This window comes from Vicugna pacos, unplaced genomic scaffold (genome assembly GCF_048564905.1).
Source record: "Vicugna pacos unplaced genomic scaffold, VicPac4 scaffold_19, whole genome shotgun sequence".
NCBI classification, from domain to species: Eukaryota; Metazoa; Chordata; class Mammalia; order Artiodactyla; family Camelidae; genus Vicugna; species Vicugna pacos.
In genome coordinates this window covers 43,272,435-43,291,879 of record NW_027328740.1, presented here as the reverse complement: position 1 = coordinate 43,291,879, position 19,445 = coordinate 43,272,435, and the positions used below count along the sequence as shown (strand labels likewise).

The following is a 19,445-nucleotide window of genomic DNA, read 5'->3' as shown; positions in this document are numbered from 1 at the left end:
TGTCCATCCTGCTGACCTCTCCGTTGGAAAGAGGGAGACCCAGTCAACCGGCACTATCCCTCCTTTGCTGCTCCCTCTTCAAAGGACCAACCCCAAGCCATTTTGCATTTTCTTCCTTCTTTTTTCCTTTTCTCCTAGCAGATTGGTGGCACATTTTGTCTTTTGAAGATGGCAATGTTTTATCAAAGTTCAGCAGATGTCCTGAGTGGATGGGTGTGTCTGTGAATGTCAGTCTTGGTGAATTTATTGGAGAGGATAAGATACAAGCATCATTCTACTCCAATATCTTGGCCTTTCTCCAAGAATATACACTCTTAATAATTTTGTCATAAGGTTATTTTTAACTATGGGTGGTTGCCAAGTCTTCCTTCTACGCCTTTTGCCTGTTATCCCCTTTTTTGGTGGTGTGGCTGGTGTTCTGGTGGCCTGAATCTGCCCTGGCTATTGAGCAGGAGGTACTTTTTTTCCTGTGGTTGTCACACTCCTGCCCATATCCTGCTGTGAAAACTCCACTTGCTGGTTCCAGAGGCCGTCTAGTCGTGCCCCTGGTCTGTGTCCCAGCATCAGTAAATGGGTGGTCTGCACCCCCCACCAGATGCCTGGTCCCAGGACCACACTTGTGCAAGGTAGTTGGCAGGTAGCTCCCCTGCCGCATTAGGTCCATGCTTTGTAGGTGGACTCAGAGGAAACAGCTGCACTAGCCCTCACCCCTGCTGTGTTCCAGAACACTGATTCTTGTGCATTTTTCTTAGAAGAACCAACTCAGAGAGGCATAGGTGTGTAATGGTCCCTTCTTCTTGGGACTGTAAACAAATCTCAGTCCCACCTATGAGGTTGTGGAGCCCCTAGGTAGAGATTCGGGTTTTAACCCCTCCTCTACCTGGGAACCATGCACCAGAAAATATGGTGGCTATGGCTGAGCCTTGACTCTCTTCTCCCAAGAAGTCTCCAATAATGGTACTGTGGGTCTGCGGACACAAAGGCTATGGCTCCCCTTCCCCCCAGGGCACACCAGCAGTGTTTTTTGCCTTTTTTTTGTATTTTATGGGGGACCAAGGCTGTTCTGTATACTCTCCCAGCCATGGCACACAGAACATTGCAGTCCCCCAAGGTTTCCTTTGTAGAGTCAGCCCGAGTCCTCTGCTCAACTCAGACAGCCTGTCCCATCCCACCCCTGCTGGTTCGTGTCTAGGGCTGGGGATCGTTGGGACCCTTTGTGCCCAATTAACTTAGTTCTGTCAGTCAAAGTCTATTCTATACAGATCTGAACCTCTGATGTTCCATCTCCATCCTGCTGAACTCGCCATTGGAGTTGGGGAGACCCAGTGTATTAATGCTATTCCTCCTTTGCAGCTCCCTCCCCATTGGAATGGTCCAGAACTATTTTCCTTTTTCTTCTTTTCTTCTGTTCTCCCAACAGATTTGTGGAAAATTTTATCTTTTGAAGAAGCCAATATTCTGTCAAAGTTCAGCAGGTTTTCTGGGTGGTGGGTGTGCCTGTGGATGTCACTCTTGGTGAATTTGTGGGAGAGGGTGAGCTCTGAGCATCTTTTTTACTCCACCATCTTTCCTCCTCCTTCACTCTTTTTCTTTTGATTGGAACATTTAGTCCATTGACATTTATAGTAGTTATTTTATAGATGTGGGTTTATTGCCATTTTGAAATTTGTTTTCCAGTTGATTTTGGTATTTATTTGTTTCTTTCTTTTAATTATTTTTATTTTTGTGGTTTGATAAATTCCTTTTCTATTAGCTTGGTTTCTTTTTGGGTTTTATGACTCTATTATATACTTCTGATTTGTGGTTATCTTGTCATTCAAGTATGGTAACCCCTTACTTCATCTGTTTGGTTTTAGTTGATAGTCATGTGGGCTCAAGTGCATCCTAAAAAGAAAGAAGACAAAGAGAAAAAAGAAAAAAAAAAGAGAAAAAATATATATTCTCTTGCTCTCCTCTTCCACCTTTTATGATTTTGCTATTCTCTCTTTCTTGTTTGCTTTCTTGTTTTCTTTATTGACTTACTGACTTATTTATATCCTCATGTTTTCCCTTGCAACTCACTGTATTTATCGCATTTCCAATTATGGTTTCTTAATTTCTATAGCTTCCTGTTTATTTTTTATTTAGATTAAAACTTTCAAATTTTTTTTAGCATAGATTTAGTACTGCTGAATTCATTTAGTTTTTGCTTGTCTGTGAAATTCTTTCTCTCTTTCTGTTCTAAAGGATAGTCTTTCTAGATAGAATATCCTAGTTTGCAGCCTTTTCTTATTCAGGACTTTGAATATATCTTGCCACTCCCTTCTGGCCAGAAGTTTTTAGGTAGTGAAATCTGCTGAATGCTTATGGGACTCCCTTGTAACAAACACTTTGTTTTTCTCTCACTGCCTTTAGAATATTTTATTTAACTTTAGCCGTTTTAACTATAATATGTCTTGGTGTAGGTGTGTTTGGTTTCTCCTTGTTTGGGACCCTCTGTGCCTCCTGTACTTGGGTAGTTCTTTCCTTCTTAAGGTTTGGAAAGTTTTCAGTCATGATTTCTTTAACTAACTTTTCAATCCCCCTTTCTCTTTCTTCTCCTTCTGGGACTCACCATTATGCATAGGCTGGCACACATTATATTATCTTGCTTTAATTGGTTTTTATTGACTTTTCTGTCTGCTGTTCTTTTTGGGTTATTTCTTTTATCTTGTCTCCTAAGTCATTTATTCATTCCTCTGCATTATCTAGTCTTCTTTTGATTGCCTGTATTTGAATTTTCTATTTTTAACTAGCTCTTCTTTATAGTTTAAATTTTATTTTAAAGTTTTCTGTCTCTATTGATAGTCTCTTTTAGTTCTTTCAGTGAGTTGATCATTCCCTTTTTCAAGTCTAGTAGACTATCAAAGTCTATTTTACTGCTTGTTCTTTCAGGGGATTTGTCTTGTTCTTTTAATTGAAAGTGGTTCCTCGGCTTCTTTATTTTACTTATATTTCTCTGGCTCTATGTATTTCTTCTAGACCCGTTTCTGAGCTTTTACATGTAGTAGGCAGGGTTGGAGCACTTCAGTTGTGAAGAAAAATAGGCAGAAGATGTTCACTGGGAAGTTCTCTCTGTGGTGTTGCCTGTCACTTGTTATGCAGACTTACAAAGTCCTATTTGTTGATTTTGGCTTTATCCCTGCCTTAGCTATGGGAATGTCAGCCACCTACTCTGGTGCCACTCAGGTTCTGAGCCCCAGGAAACATCAGTGCAGATCCAGCAGTGTCAGTCCCTTGGACCTGCCTTAGCAAGTGTGCAGTCACACATATGAATTTGTGGTCCACTACAGGTTCAGCTCAAACCCCAATCCCACACTCACATATGGAACCATACACCACCCTGTTGTAAATACCCTCACTGGCCACCCTTCTTGAGTAAGAACTCCACTCACTACCTGTAAGTCTCAGAGGTGTGGATCCACAAAGTGACCAGATACAGCAAATCCACCCTCTCTGCCTGGGGCTGTAAACAAATCTCAGTCCCGCCTGTGAAGTTGCAATGGCACAGGGTATGGAGTCAACATTCAGCTCTGCCTTTGTTCAGCAGTGTTGGCTCTCACCAAGCCCCATTTCTCTTCTCACGAGAACACACCAGCAATGGAGCCAAGTGGAGTAAGTGACTTTGGCACAACTGTGTTTCATTCCTCCCCCATTATATCAAAATTTGTGCTTTTTTATGAGAGTTTCAGTCTTTTCTGTTCCACACACACACACACAGCCAGAGCTCACACTGCCCTCTAGTTTCCTGAGGCTGCTTCTCTGCAGTGTGACCCAGCCCTCTGCCTGGGCTCTTCACTGACTCCAGTAGCCTGTTCTGGCTCATCCCTTCTAGCTCATGTATAGGGCTGGTCATCACAGGGACCCTCTGTGTCAGTTTTCCCCAGTTCTGCCTGCCATGCAGTTGCCACTGTCTCCTCCAAACCTTGGAAGCTCTGCTTCTTTCCTAGCTGATCTCCCAGCTAGAGAGGTTGTGTCCCAGTGTGAGGGTGCCTTTATTCCTATGCTACTCTTTCCCTGCAGGATCAGTCCTGCACTTAATTTTTCTTTTCTCTTTTTATTCCTTACCATATTTTGTGAGAATCTTCCTGTATTTCAAAATAAGAGACACTCTACCAGAGTTCAGGAGGTTTCTGTGCAAATCAATGTTTTTGTAGATGTAATTCTTTGAGTATTTGTGGGAGAGGTCAAGCTGTGAGTCTGTCTACTCTGCCATTTTGGCTCCTTCAAATTTTAAAATAGGGCTAGTTCTTTCTTAATTACTCTCAACAAGCTGTTGTAGTTTTCAGCGTACATGTCTTGTAATTTTTCCTTGCCTCTATTGGATGCTGATTCAGAACATACACAACCTTCTAGAGAAACCTGTCCCACCCTGCCATTTACTGCCAACTAGCTGGCCTGTGTCTGAATCACCAAAAGGTTTTGTTCTTTATCTGATTCTTAATTCTTTAGAATTTATCATTTTACTCTCATAAATGCTGATAGTACTTGTAACATATATTTTAAAATAAAAATAATAAACTTTATTCTATAGATGAAATATGAATGAATCTCAAGTAACATATGCTTTTAATACCTTAGAATTAGTAAAGCAATATAGATACATTATAAATGCTTGAAATGTTGCCTAAAGGAAAAGTGCAGAGATTTGCAAATCCCACTCCCAGAAGTGACCGTCATTAATGGTTTGGTGAACATCTCTCAGTCTCTATCTCTCTCATTCTCTCTGCCTCTGTGTCTCACACACCACAAGATTCATTTACATCTATGATGATTTGACACATATGTGGTTATAGAGATGGCATCTGGGATGTAGATGATGGATTAACAGGCATCCAAACTGAGGGCTTCCTTGACATCAGGTAAAGACCAAGCACTCATTTTTCCAGCTGCACAACAATCATTCCTCCATGTGAATCAGAACTGATGAATCCCACCCCCTCTCCATGAACATTAGTGTTGCTTCCATTTCCCTAGTAGTTTAACCAGGATTGTGATGAACATCCTTGAAAAGACATCTTTGAAAAATTGTGCAAGAATTTTAGTATGATCAACACTAAGCATCAGCACTGCTCGGAAAGTGGTGCACTTGTGGAACTGTGATGCATTCTGCATACTGTTCTCCCAGAGAGGAGAGTCTGCTCACTCTTCCCTCCAGGGGATCTACTGTGGCCTCTGCCTCCTCATGTTTTCACTAGAGCTGGTTGTCTCCAGGCTAAAGGCCTGCCAGTGTGATGTTGACCAATGCTGTCTCCGAAGTGTGGACATCTTCGTGCATCCTCACTTGAGAGGTCGAGCATCTCTAATATACACTGGCCACCTGCATTGCCACTTGTTGGAATTGCATGTGTTTGTTCTGTTTCTGTTTAGAACACAGTGTTTCAATATATTTTTGGACCACAGGGATGTGAAACCTTTCTCTGACTTTAGGTTATGAAAAATGATTTTTCCATGTTATGGTTTGTCTTTCATGGATTTTGATTATTATTATTTTTTTATTTTGTTAGGTTATGTTTTGCCACAGGAAGAGCTAAGCATCTCCCTCCTGGCTCTGGTTTCACACATAGAATAGCAGTGCCTATCTCGAGATTATGCACATAGTTACTAAAAATATTCATTTTGTATATCTCATATTTAATCCACCTGGATTTCCCTTTGAAATAACCATAATGCTACTTCAAGTAAAAAAAAAAACACCAATCCCTTGTTAAAATATGAGAGCAGACACAAACAGCCACCTTTTGTATGATTTCATTGATAGGGAACATCCAGTGTAGGGAAAGACACACAGAGAGAAAGAGGATTAGGGCTTGTCAGGGGTTGGGGGAGGGATAAAAGAGAATGTGTGCTTTGGATACGGGGTTTTATTTTGAGGAAAGAAACAGTCTGAAACTAGACAGTGACGATGGTTACACAACATTGTGAATGCACTTAATGCTCCTGAATTGCACAATTTAAAATGGAAAAACATCTAAATTTTATTATGGTAAACTTAAAACATAAAAATAGATGGTACTCTAAATGACATGAAAGAAAACAAGGAAATGACAGAAAAAACAAACAAAAATGATGCCAGGAGAAGGGAAGTAAAGTTCGGGTCTGGGAGTGGGTTGATTCTTAGAATTAGATGACAGTGTTGGTGGTTGCAGAGACATCTCAGCCCGTAAGGGTGGTGATGCCTGAAATGGCTCTGGGTCTCATAGAAGTATGTGTGTAGGTTCAGGGGGAGCTACAAGATCAGGCTCAGGGTCTCCCTGCAGGACTGGTAATGTAACTTGGCTCTAGGTCTCCTGTAGGGCTAGTCTTACAGTCTGCAGAGCTGGTGGGATGTGACACGGTTCTGTGTGTTTTGCAGGTGCAGGCTCGGGTTCCCCAGCAGGGTTGTTGGAATGGGACCCAGTCCTGGGTCTCCTGCAGGAGCCAGATCAGGATCTCATGCAAGACCAGGCTCAGGGTATCCTTGTAAGGCTTGTGGAATGAGACCCCATCATTTTTCTCCTGCAGCAGCAGATTCAGGGTGTCCCTGCAAGGTTTTTCAATTTCACCCTGCTCTATATCTCCTGCAGGAGCAGGCTTGGACTGTCCCTGCTGGGTTGTTGGAATATGACCCATCTCTGATTCTCTTTCAGAAGCAGGCTCAGGGTCCCCCTACAGGGCTAGTCGATTTTGTTCCAGTCTTAGGTCCTTTGCAGGTGCAGGACTGGGGTCTCCCTTCAGGGCTGGTGAAATGTGACTCAGCTGTTTGTCTCTTGCAGAAACAGGCAGAGTTTCTCCCTGCAAGCCTTGTGGAATGAGACCCAGTGCTGGGTCTCCTACAGGAGCATGCTCAGGGTCTACATGCAGGGCTAGAGGAATTGGACCTGGCTAATGGTGTCCCTGCAGTGCTGCTGGAGTTGTTCCAATTCTTGGGTGTCTTGAAGGTGTAGGCTCTAAGTCTCCCTGCATTGCTAGTGAAATGTGACTCTGTTGTGGTTCTCCTGAAGGGACAGTCTCAGGGTTTCCCTGCAGGGCTGGTGGATGGGACATAGTGCTGGGTCTCCTGCAGGAGCAGGCTCATCTTGCAACATGACCAATCTCAGGTTCTCCTGCAGGAGTAGGCTCGGGGCCTTCCTGCAGGGCTAGTGGAATTGGACATGGCTCATGGTCTCCCTGCAGTGCCATTGGAATTGGTCCAATTCTTGGGTCTTTTGAAGGTGTAGGTTGCAGGCTGATAAATTACCTGTAGGGCTGGTGGAATGTGACATGGCTCTTTGTCTAATGCTAGAGCTGATTCAGGGTCTTTCCACAGGGTTGGTAGAATTGGCCCAGGCCTGGGTCTCCTGCATGTGCAGGCTCTGGTATCCCTGCAGGGCTTGTGGAATGTGACTGGGTTTCTGTTTCCTGCAGGGGCAGGCTCAGAGTCTCCTTGCAGTGTTGCTGGAATGGCACATGGTTCTGAGTTTCCTGCAACAGCAGGCTTATGTTCTTCCTGCATGGCTAGTTGAATATGACTCAGACCTTGGTCACTTGCAGGAGCAGGCTAGTTTTCTCACTGCTGGGATGGTGGAATCAGACCCTGTCTTGAGTCTTCTGCAGAAGTAGCTCCAGGTCTTCCTACAGGGCTGTTGGAACATGACCCATCACTGGTTCTGCTTCAGGAGTAGGCACAGAGTCTCCTTGCAAGGATAGTGTAATTGGACCCAGCTCAGGGGTCACTACAGGGCTGATGAAATTTGTCCTGGCTCTGTGGTTCCTGCAAGTGTAGATTCTGTGTCTCCCTTCAGGGTTGGTTTAGTGGGACCCATTCCTGAGTCTCCTGTAGTAGTAGGCTCAGAGTCTCCCTGTAGGGCTGGTGGAATGGGCCCCTTCTCTAGGTCACCTGCCAGAACAGATTTGGACTCTGCCTTCAGGCTGGTGGAATTGGGCCTGTTCTTGCATCTCCTGCAGGAGCAGGCCTTGGGTCTTCCTGGAAGAATACTGTAATATGACCCATCTCTGGTTCTCTTGCAGGAGAAGCTCATGGTCTCCCTAGAAGGTTAGCAGAATTTGTCCCATTCCTTGGTCCAAGGCTCAGGGTATCCCTGCAAGGTTGGTGGAATGGGACCTAGTCCTGTGTATCCTGCAGTAGCAGGTTCTGTTCTCTTTGCAGGGCTGGTGGAATATGACTCCACACTGTGGTTCTTTGGCAGATGCAGGCTCAAGGACCCCACCAGAACTGATGGCTCTTAGTCTCCTATGGGAGCAGGTGAGGGATTCCCTGGAGAGCTGTTGGAATTGGTCCCAGTCCTAGGTCTCTTACAACTGCAGGCTCAGTGTCTCCCTGCAGGGTTTGTGGAATATGACTTGGCTGTGGGTATGCTGCAGGAGCAAGCTCAGTGTTTCCATGCAGGGTTGGTGGAATGGGATCTAGTTCTGGCTCTCCTGCAGGAGGAGGCTGGGGTTCTCCCTGGAGAGGCTGATGGAATTGGACTGGGATGTCTGTCTCCTGCAGGAGCAAGCCTATGGATTACCTGCAGAGCTGGTAGAATGTCACACAACTCTTGTTCTTCTGCAGGAGCTGGCTCATATTCTCTGTGAATGGCTTGGTCTCCCCCAGGAGTAGGTTTGTAGTCTCACTACAGGGCTGGTGTTATGTGACCCACACTGTGTTTTCTGCAGATGCAGTCTTAGTGTTGGACTGCAGGTTTGGTGGAATGGGACGAAGTTCTGGGTTTCCTGGAGTAGCAGGCTCACGGTCTCCCTTCTGGGGTATTGGAATGTGACCCAGTCATGTGTTTCATGCCAAAGTGGCCTCAGGATATCCCTGCAGGGCTGTTGGAATTGTACCTCACTGTGTATCACCTGCAGGATCAGGTTTGTGCTCTCCCAGCAAGGCTGGTGTATTTGGACCTATTCCTGGGTCTCCTGCAGAAGCAGGCTTTCAGTCTTCCTGCAGGGCTTCTGGAATATGACGTATCTCTAATTTTCCTGCAGGATCAGGCTTGTGGGTCACCCAGCAAGGCTAGTGGAATTGGACCCAATTCAAGGTCTTAGTGCATGATTGATGGAATGGGACCCATTCCTGGGTCTTCTGCAGGAATTGGCTCAGAGTCTTCCTGCAGGACTGGTGAAATTGGACCAATTCCTGAGTCTCCTGCAGGAGGAGGCCCTGCATCTTCCTGGAGGGATGGTGGAATATGACAGAGATCTGTTTCTCCTGCAGGAACAGGCTCAAGGTCTCCCTACAAGGCTAGTGTAATTGGACACATTCCTGGATCCATTGCAAGTGAAGGCATGATGGTCTTCCTACAAAGCTGGTGGAATGTGATTCGGCTCTGAGTCTCCTGCAGGAGTAGGCTTAGGGTCTCCTTGAAAGATTGGTGAAATGGGACACAGTGCTGTGTCTCCTGCAGTAGCAGGTTCAGGTTCTCCCTACAGTATTGGTAAAATTGGACCTGGCTCTAATTCTCCTGCAGTAGCAGACTGAGGGTATACCTGCATGGCTGGTTGAGTGTGAAGGAACAGCAAGTCTTAATACATTGGCCCACTCCTGGGAAAAGGATAAACAGCGCGTAGTGCATTGTCTCTTGTATTGTCTGAAAAAGCCCCTTGAGATGTGTTGATTCTGATGACCTCTTCCAAGAACTTGAACACTTTTAGAATCTCTGCCAACTCATCTTGTTTAGACTGAAGGACTCTGCCTTTCATCAGTTCTTGGAATAGAGATCAACACAAAAGGAAAGAGGGAAGAAAAAATTACCAGTCTATCTGTTGAGAAATCAGCTGAAGACATTAAAAAGTTCTCTTGCAATGCACTTGTTTCTATTTTGGTGCATTTAGAATCATTTCCTTATTATCAATTTTTGCCATTTAAATTAGAATATATATTGTCGTAGGCCTACTGGGGTTCATTATGCTTGGACGCTCTGTGCTTGCTGTGTTGAGATAGCCGGTTCTATCTTTGGTTTAAGAAAATTTCAGTCTGATTTCTTCAAATACCTTTTCAAACCATTTGTCTTTATTCTTTTCCATGTGGGATCCCTATGAGTCATACACTGGTATGTTTTCTCTTATCCCAGGTTTCAGTTGCATTGCTTGCATTGGTTTTCACTTGCTTTTCTATGTCGTGTTCTGACTGAGTGATTGCGGTTATCCTGTTTTCTAAGTCATTTATTTGTTCCTGTGCATTATCTAGTCCGATTTGGACTGTCTTTAGCTTAGCTATTCTCACCATTGAGTTTTCTGATTATATTTGGCTCATCTAAAGTGTTTCTCTTTCCATTTATACTAGCCTGCATTTGTATTCATAGACTCAAGATTTCCTTCAGTGTTTTTATGTCCTCCCTTTTCAAGTCATGTTCTAGTAAATTTTGGGGGTCTAATACATTGGATGTTCTTTCAGGAGACTCCTGTCTTTTGAAAATTTGGAATAGTTCTTTTAACTTTATTATATCTCTCTATCGCTATGGGTTAAGGATTATCAGTTATCTATTATAGACTTGAACGGCTTTTGTAAGTGAAATCATTTCTGTGCACATTTAGTTTTAATGCTGTGAGGATTGTTTTTGGTATGTAATGATGCCATGCATTCCTTCTGTGTCCGTTGCCTGTTATATCTATGATTGCTACTGTGGTTTTTGTTGTGGTGAATATAACCTATTCTAGTAAAGTTAGCAGAGTGTCATTTTGGTTAAAAGTTTATCATAGCTCTGACAGTGCTGGGACAAGTAATTTTTGCTGGAATAGAGGTTTCCAAATGGTTTCTGGGCTGCAGGCTGGATATGTGGAGAGGGAATGGTTCCAATACACTCTCATGAAAGTGCATTCGTCCTTACTCTTGCCACGGAAAAGTCAAAATTTTATAATGGGTTCCCTCAGGTTCTCTCCAAGCAAAAACAAAAGTGGAAACAAATCTAATGATGTCACACATTAGAACCTGCTGAAACAATCCTGCAGTGCCACAATCGGGTCCTTAGTGTAGTACTGGGTCAGCACCACAACTTTAGTTGCATTAGCATGTGGTAGGCAAGGTTGATGGAAAAGCTTCAAATTCTCCTATTTTTCAGCAGATCTCTGCTCCAAGAACTCTTGTCAATAAGGCATGGGAACTCAAAGGCAAGCATGGAGCATTTCAAAAACCTCTGCTTTGGACAATAAGAAATTTCAATCCTGCCTATGATAGTTGCAGATCTTTTGGCTATAGAAACTTATTTCAACACGAAATTGCCCTGGATTCTAGAAACCAGATAAAGATGGCTCTGATTGAGACCATTTCTCCTTTATGGAGAAAATGAGCAATTATACTGTGGATGTGAAAAGGCTGTGACTAAGGCCCTGGGTTACTAAGCTAATCCACAACACATATGCCAGCAGATTTAATATTAAGAGAGGACCCAGGCAGATCTGTTCTCTAGATAGTACCAACCACAGCCAAAAACAATCTCCAAACCCCTGGGAATAAATTTGTGACATCAGCCACACCCCTAACACAGATTCCACAGGCACTCCTAGCTCAAAACTGGCAGATGCAGTCTTGGTCTGGGAATCAATTGCAGAGAAATTTTGTGATTATTGCTTTCAGTTATGTCAATCAAACGTCCACTAGGCACTCTTTTAACCCTCAGCGCATCGTCTTCCATCTTAAATGACCTGTCCACTTTAGAGAGTGCATCCCAGTAAAACACAGTTTCCCCTTTACTGCTCCTTCACCAAAGGTCAGGTCCTGCACTGATTTCCATTCTCTACTTTGCCTTCTACTCTTTCCCGGTTATGTGAGAATTCTTTCTGACTTTTGAAGTAAGAGATGTTTGGCCATTATTCAGCAGGCTTCCTGAGCCAAGGGCCGGGAGATGGATGTTTAATTTGCTGTATACATGCGAGAGAGTGAGCGAAGTTTGCACTGGTACTCTGCCAGTTTGGCATAGATAAATTAACACAATTTAGACATAACTCACAGACACTTGATCCTTGTTTAGCTATTTTTCTCTATATCAATGGTGGAAGGATGTGTTCGAAGATTCCAAGTCTGACAATGTGTACATACCTCCATTGCAGACTTTCAAATAGTTAACAGAATTGAATTACATACTATGGGAAGTGTATCAAAATAAAGATAGTTTTAGAAATAGACTAAATCTAACTACAAGACAGAGTTGCCATATTTAGGTATCAGCTTGAAATACCAAAATAAGAAAAATACACAGAAAATATTAGTTAGCAGCCAAAATTCATGAAGGAGGCAGGTCAACACTTTTCTCTTGGTGCTTCCAACACTAAGAAAAACAATGAAATAAATCTTAGAATCATTAACAACCACAACCATGGGTTTCCATTGTTCATGTGGTGCCCTTTCCTAATAATGGCACATACTGGTCAATGTTGGCGATTCAAGGGGCAACATTACTATTTAGGAAAGCACAAAGAAACCCAAACAATGTATTTTTATATAGGCTTGGTTTCAATAGCACTTAGAGACATTATAGATATGAGAACACTGCTGCACTTCTGCTAGGCTATTGAGAATCATGTGCTCTTCTATGAAAGATGAGTATGTTTAATCGTCCAATTATGTTGAGAAACACAATTAAACCCGACAAATATGGCAACCACATTATATCCTGCACCCGGTACTTGACTGAAGGGAAAAGATGGTCCACAAAAAATGTGTCACTACATATCTATGTCAACAATTACACTTCATTTCAATAACAGAATTATAATAGTTACAAATACTGTTTTGAAAAACTGAGGATAAATAAATATTCAAATTCAGGCAAAGAATCCACTCACTTACAAAACACCCTTCACACCAAAGTAGATATAACCCCAGCATGATCTGAATCTGGGGGAAGGTAATCATTTCACAGTGTGAACTAAGAATTCAAACCAACCTATTTTAGTCCAGAGTAGTTGACCATGGAGGAGTTCACTGTTGTGCACAAAATGTGAAGGTGGAGGAACTCTGAATCTAGGAGGGTCTTCCTGTGCTCCTACTGGCTTCAATGCAGTTCAAGGGCTGATTCTCTGAAATGGATAACTGAGTGAAGGGGAGGGAAAAGCAAGTGCTTCAGAGCAAGGCCCAACCCTGGGAAAAGGCTTACCAGGGCTTGGTGCTTGGTCGTCTGAGTGGTTTATAAATGCCCCGTGGGAAGTTTGGAATTTCAAGACATCTTCCAAGAACATGAGAGCTTCTATCATTTCTACCTTCTCTTCTGTTTTGGACGGAAGAAATCTTGGACCCGTACTTGGAGCAGAGAATTCAGTAACTTCCTCAAGTGCACGTTCAGATTCCACATGTAATTGACAGTATCAACGAGGCTCAATATGTCGATGAATGTCTTCCAAGCTTGGTATTCTCTACAGCTGTCTCCATGCCAGTATTCTTCATTGTAGCAGAACAACTCTCATCAATGTGTTCGCATCTCTCCTCAATCCATGCAGCCAGCTTTTCTGACAGATTCTCTTCGTGTCTCCTATAAAGTCAAATTCTAAATGATTGGGCAAATCTGAAAGTACCTCCGAGACTAACCAGTGAGGTGATGACACGCATTTCTTCCACTGTCTGCTCTTTAAGGTTCTGGAAACTGACCCGTGAACACAGGCCATTGGGCAGCAGCAGGATCTCGAACTTACACAGCTTCCCAAAAAAGAGACCTAAGCCAAGCTCCAAAGAGGGCGACAGCCCATCCATCACACTGATCCACACACAGGGCTCTGCCCAGTTTCCATGGATCCACAGGCCACAACAAACCTCATGGAACAAACGAACATTCCACCTGGAATTAAACCGGCAACTGCCATCCCCAAAGGTGGCTGCAACTTGTCAGTGTTGGGGGAGGGGCTGTATGAGACAAGAGGTTCTAAAGGTAAATGTGATTCTATCCACAAGCGTCCCATGGGCTTTTCTCTTCCCTCTTTCCTTTTATTCAGATCTGTACGCACAGTACAAACGGAGGGAAGTGTGTCCAATTATAGTTGATGATTTCACACGTCTATAAACTTTCTAACAGTTCACAGTACACAGAGACCCACTAAAGGAGACTTATGTTCCTATAATATCCGTACACCCGGAATACATATGCGTCGCCTGATTTCTGCTGAAACACCCGCACTCTCAGGACATGGATCCATTTATTTCATGGGGGCTGAAATTCCTACAAATGAAACCAATCCCAATGTGCAATTTACTGTGTGTCTCTTTTGCCCTTAGAACACTTTTGCAGAGCTACTTGTCTTTGTTATAGGCTTATGCCATTTCTTCTCTACGTAGGGTATAATATGGCATACATTCAATCTGTTGGGAGACTTGCAAATTTATATCACGGACTATAAATCCATTTTATTCCAAATAGGCATTTGAATTAGGTCACGATATGCTCTTATGAATCAATATTTATGAATATTAATGCACGCATCTGTTTTCTGAATACAAGTGTGTTGAGTACATGCAAGCTGTGATATTGGGTCGATGAGTGCTGAATGATTCTTGACATCACCTTGAGTACTTTCTTGAGAATATTCGTGGTTCCATTGTTTTATGTCAGCCAACCGTGCCCTTTTGGTGCTTGTTTGTTTGTTTGATTGTTTGTTTGTTTGCTTCTTGTTTGTTTTGCAAACACATTAGGCCATGCATCACTCCGTTCACTTAAGAGAGTCATATAAGCAGATTCACTTAAGATAGTGCTTACAATCATCTATGATTTCCTGCTTCACTCTCCCATATATAGGGTTTTGATGTCCTCTTGCTTTCTTCTTGTTTATTCTCTGCAACTCATGCTCCTCTTGCATTTCCAATAATAGTCTTCTTCTTTCCATTTCATCTTGCTGCTTTTCTAATCAGCAAAGAATTCTCAATCATTCTTTTAGGATAAGTTTTGAACTGCTGAATTCTTTTAAGATGTGCCGGTCTGTGGAATTCTCTAGCTTTGCCGTTATTAAAAATGGCGGTCATGTGGCATAGGCTACCCTAGATGGCAGCATTTTCCCATTCAGGATATGGTCTAAATCCTGGCACTTCTCCCTTTCCTGAAATATTACTGCTGAGATACAAGCTGAAAGCGCTCTGGAGGTTCCCTTGTGATTATGTTGCTTTCCTCAAAGTGCATTTTTTTCATTTTTTTTCCTCCAGGTGCATTTTAAATCACATGGATGCTCATGAACTTTGTTGATTAGAATCATCTGGCTGCTGGTAAGTCTATTGGGATTTCAATTCCGTTGGATGCTGTGTACTTCCTGAATTCATATACATGATTCTATCTTGGTTTTCAGGAAGGTTCAGTCAAATTTATCTACAGATATCTTTTCAGAATTTTTTTTTTTACCTCTTGCTTTTCCATCTGGGACTCTTATGAATCCTAGTCTTACATGCTTTACTTAACCCAGGACTCAACAGCAATGTTTTCATTGTATTCAACTTGCTTATCTATGTCTGCTTCTGACTTAGGGATTTCTGTTCCCCTGTATTCACATTCATTCACGTGTCCCTCTGCATTATCTAGTCAACTTAGGACTGAATTTAACCCTGATATTATCCCATCCATTGAGATTTCTGATATAATTTGGCTCGTCTTTAGACTTTATCTTCCACATTTCTGGTATTCTGATTTTGTGATTCTGAGACACGGTTGTGCTTCAGTGTTTCCCTCATCTCCGTTTTCAATACTAGCCCTGGTAGCATTTTGCAGTCTAGTTGTTTGAAAGCTTATCTTTTGGGCCTTCAATCCCTATGGAACTGAAAATGGTACTTCCTGTTTCTTTTACTGTACTTCTACATTTCAACTGGTCAAGTAATATCAGGCATCTAATGTAGACTTCAAGGGCTTTGTTAAGTGAAAAGTTTAGACCCTTGGCTCTATGCAATTCCATGGGATTACTGTGAGGACAATTTCTCCTAGACACTGATGCCATGTCCTGTTCCTGTGTGTGTTGTCTGGTATATCTCCAATTGCTGGTGTTGCCTTTGCTGTGATGAACAACCCGTACTATTTCGATTAGCATAACCTCATTTTGATTACGCTTATCTCACAATTCTGAACGTGCGCAGGACACTTTCTCTTGTGGAAATGAAGCTTCAAAAAGTTCTCAGCTCTGCATTCTTCTCTATGTCACTTTGGAGTGTTTCCTAAACAGCAAACTGAGAGTGCGCTTGTGCTTTGCAGTGCCACGGGAATGTCCCAATGAAACCAGTGCTTCCCAGAGCTTCTCTGTCTACTGAAACACCAGTGGAAGCACATCCATGGATGTCACACATCAGGGCCTGCTGGAATGATCCCGCAGACCGACCTTGGTGTCCTCGGTGCCGTACCGTGCCATCCAAAATGTAGCAGCTTCATTCTGGAGATAATGCTGAAGGAAATGCTTCAACTTCTCATGCTGTGGACTTGGACCACTCTTCCTTGTCCTCTCATTCTTGTGGCACAGGTGCACGAAGACAACCACAGAGCTGTTGTGCATCCTGTGCCTCAAACCAAACCATAATCCCAGCCCAGGTTATGAATGTAGCAGATCCTAAGGCTTTTCATTCTGATATCAAAACCAAGGCCCCCTGGATCCTTCAGACCAAATGCACGATATCTCTGATTCAGCCCCACACGTGCTCTATTGGCAAAATGCCAAATTGTTCCCTGGTCTTGCAGATGCACTGGGTGTGGCCATGGGACATATCGATAATCTCAACCTCGCGCGCCAGTGTGGTTGCTTTCTCATTGGGCTCACAGGTCGGTTTGCTCTCTTGATAGGACCCACCACATCCCACAACGCACTCCAGATCCCTGAGACTCAGCGTGTGCCATCATCCGTAGCCCTATCCCTCCCTGACCGCTGACTCTGCTACCTCAAATTTGGAAGCTCAGATCTTGGTCTCAGAATCAAGTGTGGGGATATTTTGCGCTGGTTTCTTTGAGTTCTGTCAGCCAAGCATCTGCTGTGCACTCTTCTAACACTCAGCGCATCACCTTCAATCCCATGTCTCCTGTCTGCTTGAGAGTGTGCGTCCAAGTTCAACAGAGTTTCAACTTTGCTGCTCCATCACCAGGGGCCAGACCCTGCACTGGTTTCCATTCCCTGCTTTGCCTTCTCCTGCTTCCAGGTGTTCTGAGGCCTCATCCTGTCTTTGGAAGTAACAGACCTCTCTTCGGCAAGTGTCCTGTGCCAAGGGCTGGGTGAGTGGATGTTTCCATTGCTGTGTACATGGGAGCGAGTGAGCGCAGTTTGCACTGCTTCTCTGCCAACTGGGCATCGATGAATCAACACTTTCCAGATACACTTCCCAGATATGTGATTTTTGTTTAGCTCTTTGTTTCTATACAGCCGTGGAGGGAGGGATTGTCCGAACACTACAGTTTTGACATTGTGTTGATATCTCATTTGCAGTCTTTAAAAAGTTTAATAGAATGGATTTACAGGTTTTGGGAGTTATACGAAAATGAAGTTAGTTTCTGAAACATACTAAATCGACCTAGAAGCCAGACTTGTCAATTTCGGTAACATTTTGTCAGCTCTAAGGAAAACATAGACAGATAGAATGCAAAGTAGCAGTCCAAACTGCTAAAGGGGTCATGTCAACTCTTTCCTGTTGAAGCCTCCGAAACCAACAGGAACCATGAAATATCTATTGGAAACATGAAATAACCCCCAACCTTGGATTCACTTGTGCATATGGTGCCCTTTACTCCCAATGACACCTACTGGCCAATGTTGGCATTTCAAGGGGTAACATCCCTCTCTAGGAAAATACAAGAGAAAACAAACCAAATATATACATTTAGGCTTGAATCCAAAAGCACCTAGAGGCATTATAGCTTTGAGAACCGTGCTGCAACTATGCTAGGCTATTGAGAACCAGGTGTTCTTCTATCAGTGATGAGAACGCTTAATCATCCGATCATGTTGGGTAAAGCAATTTAACGCAGCCGAGTCTGCACCCCCATGATATAGTGCCCCCGGGGGCTTGACTCAAGTGAAAGACGGTCCACATAAGCTGTGTCTTTAATGTCATTGGCGACTTTTACAGTTCAGTTCACTATCTGACTTATAGTATTTACCTATACTGTCTTGAAAGACTGAGGCCTGATACATATTCAAGTTCAGTCAAAGATTCCCCTCACTTACCACACTCCCTTCACCCCAGAGAAGACACAAACCCAGCATTTGCTGAATCTAGCGGAAGTCCATCGTTTCTAGGTGTGAGCTAAGTATTCAATTCCTATCTATTTCAGTCGAGACTATTTGAACTTTAAAGAGTTCACTGTTGTTCACAGAGTGTGAAGCTGGGGGAACTCTGATTCGAGGAGGGGCATGCCCTTCTTGTACTGGCTTCATTGCAGCTCAGGTACTGATCCTTCAAAATGGATGCCTGAGTGGAGGTGAGGGAAGAGCTTTACTTGATAGCTTGGCGCATACCAGGGAAAAGGCTTACCTGGGCTTGGTGCACTTTGGTCTGAATGGCTTGGAAATGCCCCTTGGGACGTGTGGATTCTCAAGAACTCTTCCAAGAACATGAGCATTTTGATCACCTCTGCCATCTCTTCTCTTTTAGACGTCAGGGATCTTGGACCCGTTCTTGGAGCAGGGAATTGAGGAACTTCCTCAAGTCCACGTTGGCACTCCGTATGTTTCTGCCAGTATCAGCGAGGTTCAATATGTCTCATGAATGTCTTTTGAGCCTGGTATACTCTACAGCTGTCTCCAGGCCAGTATTCTCCTTTGTAGCAGAACATCTCTCATCCATGTGTTCGCATCTCTCCTCAATCCGTGCAGCCAGCTTTTCGGCCAGCTTCTCTTCGTGTCTCCCATAAAGTCGACTTCAACAGGACTGGGCAAGTCTGAAATTACCTCGGAGTCTCACCAGTAAGCTGATGACAGGCAGATCTTTCACTGTCTGCCCTTTCAGCTTCTGGAAACTGACCCGTGAACTCAGGTCTTTGGGCAGCAGCAGTATCTCGAACTTACACAGCTTCCCGGACCAAACACCTAAGCCAAGCTCCACAGAGGGCGGCAGCCCCTCCATCACACTGATCCACCCACTGAACTCTGCCCGGTTACCTAGGATCCACCGGCCACAACAAGCCTCGCGTTACACACCAACATTCCACCTGGAATCCAACCGGTAACTGCCATCCCCAATGGCTGCCGCATCTTGTCAGTGTTGGGGGAGGGGCTGCATCCGACGAGAGGTTCCTTAGCTAAATGTGATTCTACACACTAGTGTCCCATGTGCCTTTGTTCTTCCCTCTTTCCTTTTCTTCAGATCTGTATGCACAGTACCAACGGAGGGAAGTGTGTCCATTTTCAGTTGATGGTTTCACACGTCTTTCAACTTTCTAACAGTTCACAGTACACAGAGACCCACTAAAGGAGACTTATGTTCCTATAATATCCGTACACCCGGAATACATATGCGTCGCCTGATTTCTGCTGAAACACCCGCACTCTCAGGACATGGATCCATTGGTTTCATGGGGGCTGAAATT

General features: G+C 43.7%; 1 long non-coding RNA gene across 1 annotated transcript in view; it reads left to right on the top strand.

The window, feature by feature from the left end:
* Positions 1-18,705, top strand: part of LOC140693297 (uncharacterized) — a 31,276-nt gene extending 12,571 nt beyond the window's left edge. Inside the window, exons 4-6 of the long non-coding RNA XR_012069018.1 lie at positions 15,104-15,163; positions 17,063-17,135; positions 18,512-18,705. This is a non-coding gene — a long non-coding RNA (uncharacterized lncRNA). The remainder of the gene's footprint in view (positions 1-15,103; positions 15,164-17,062; positions 17,136-18,511) is intronic.
* The last annotated feature ends 740 nt before the right edge of the window (positions 18,706-19,445 follow it).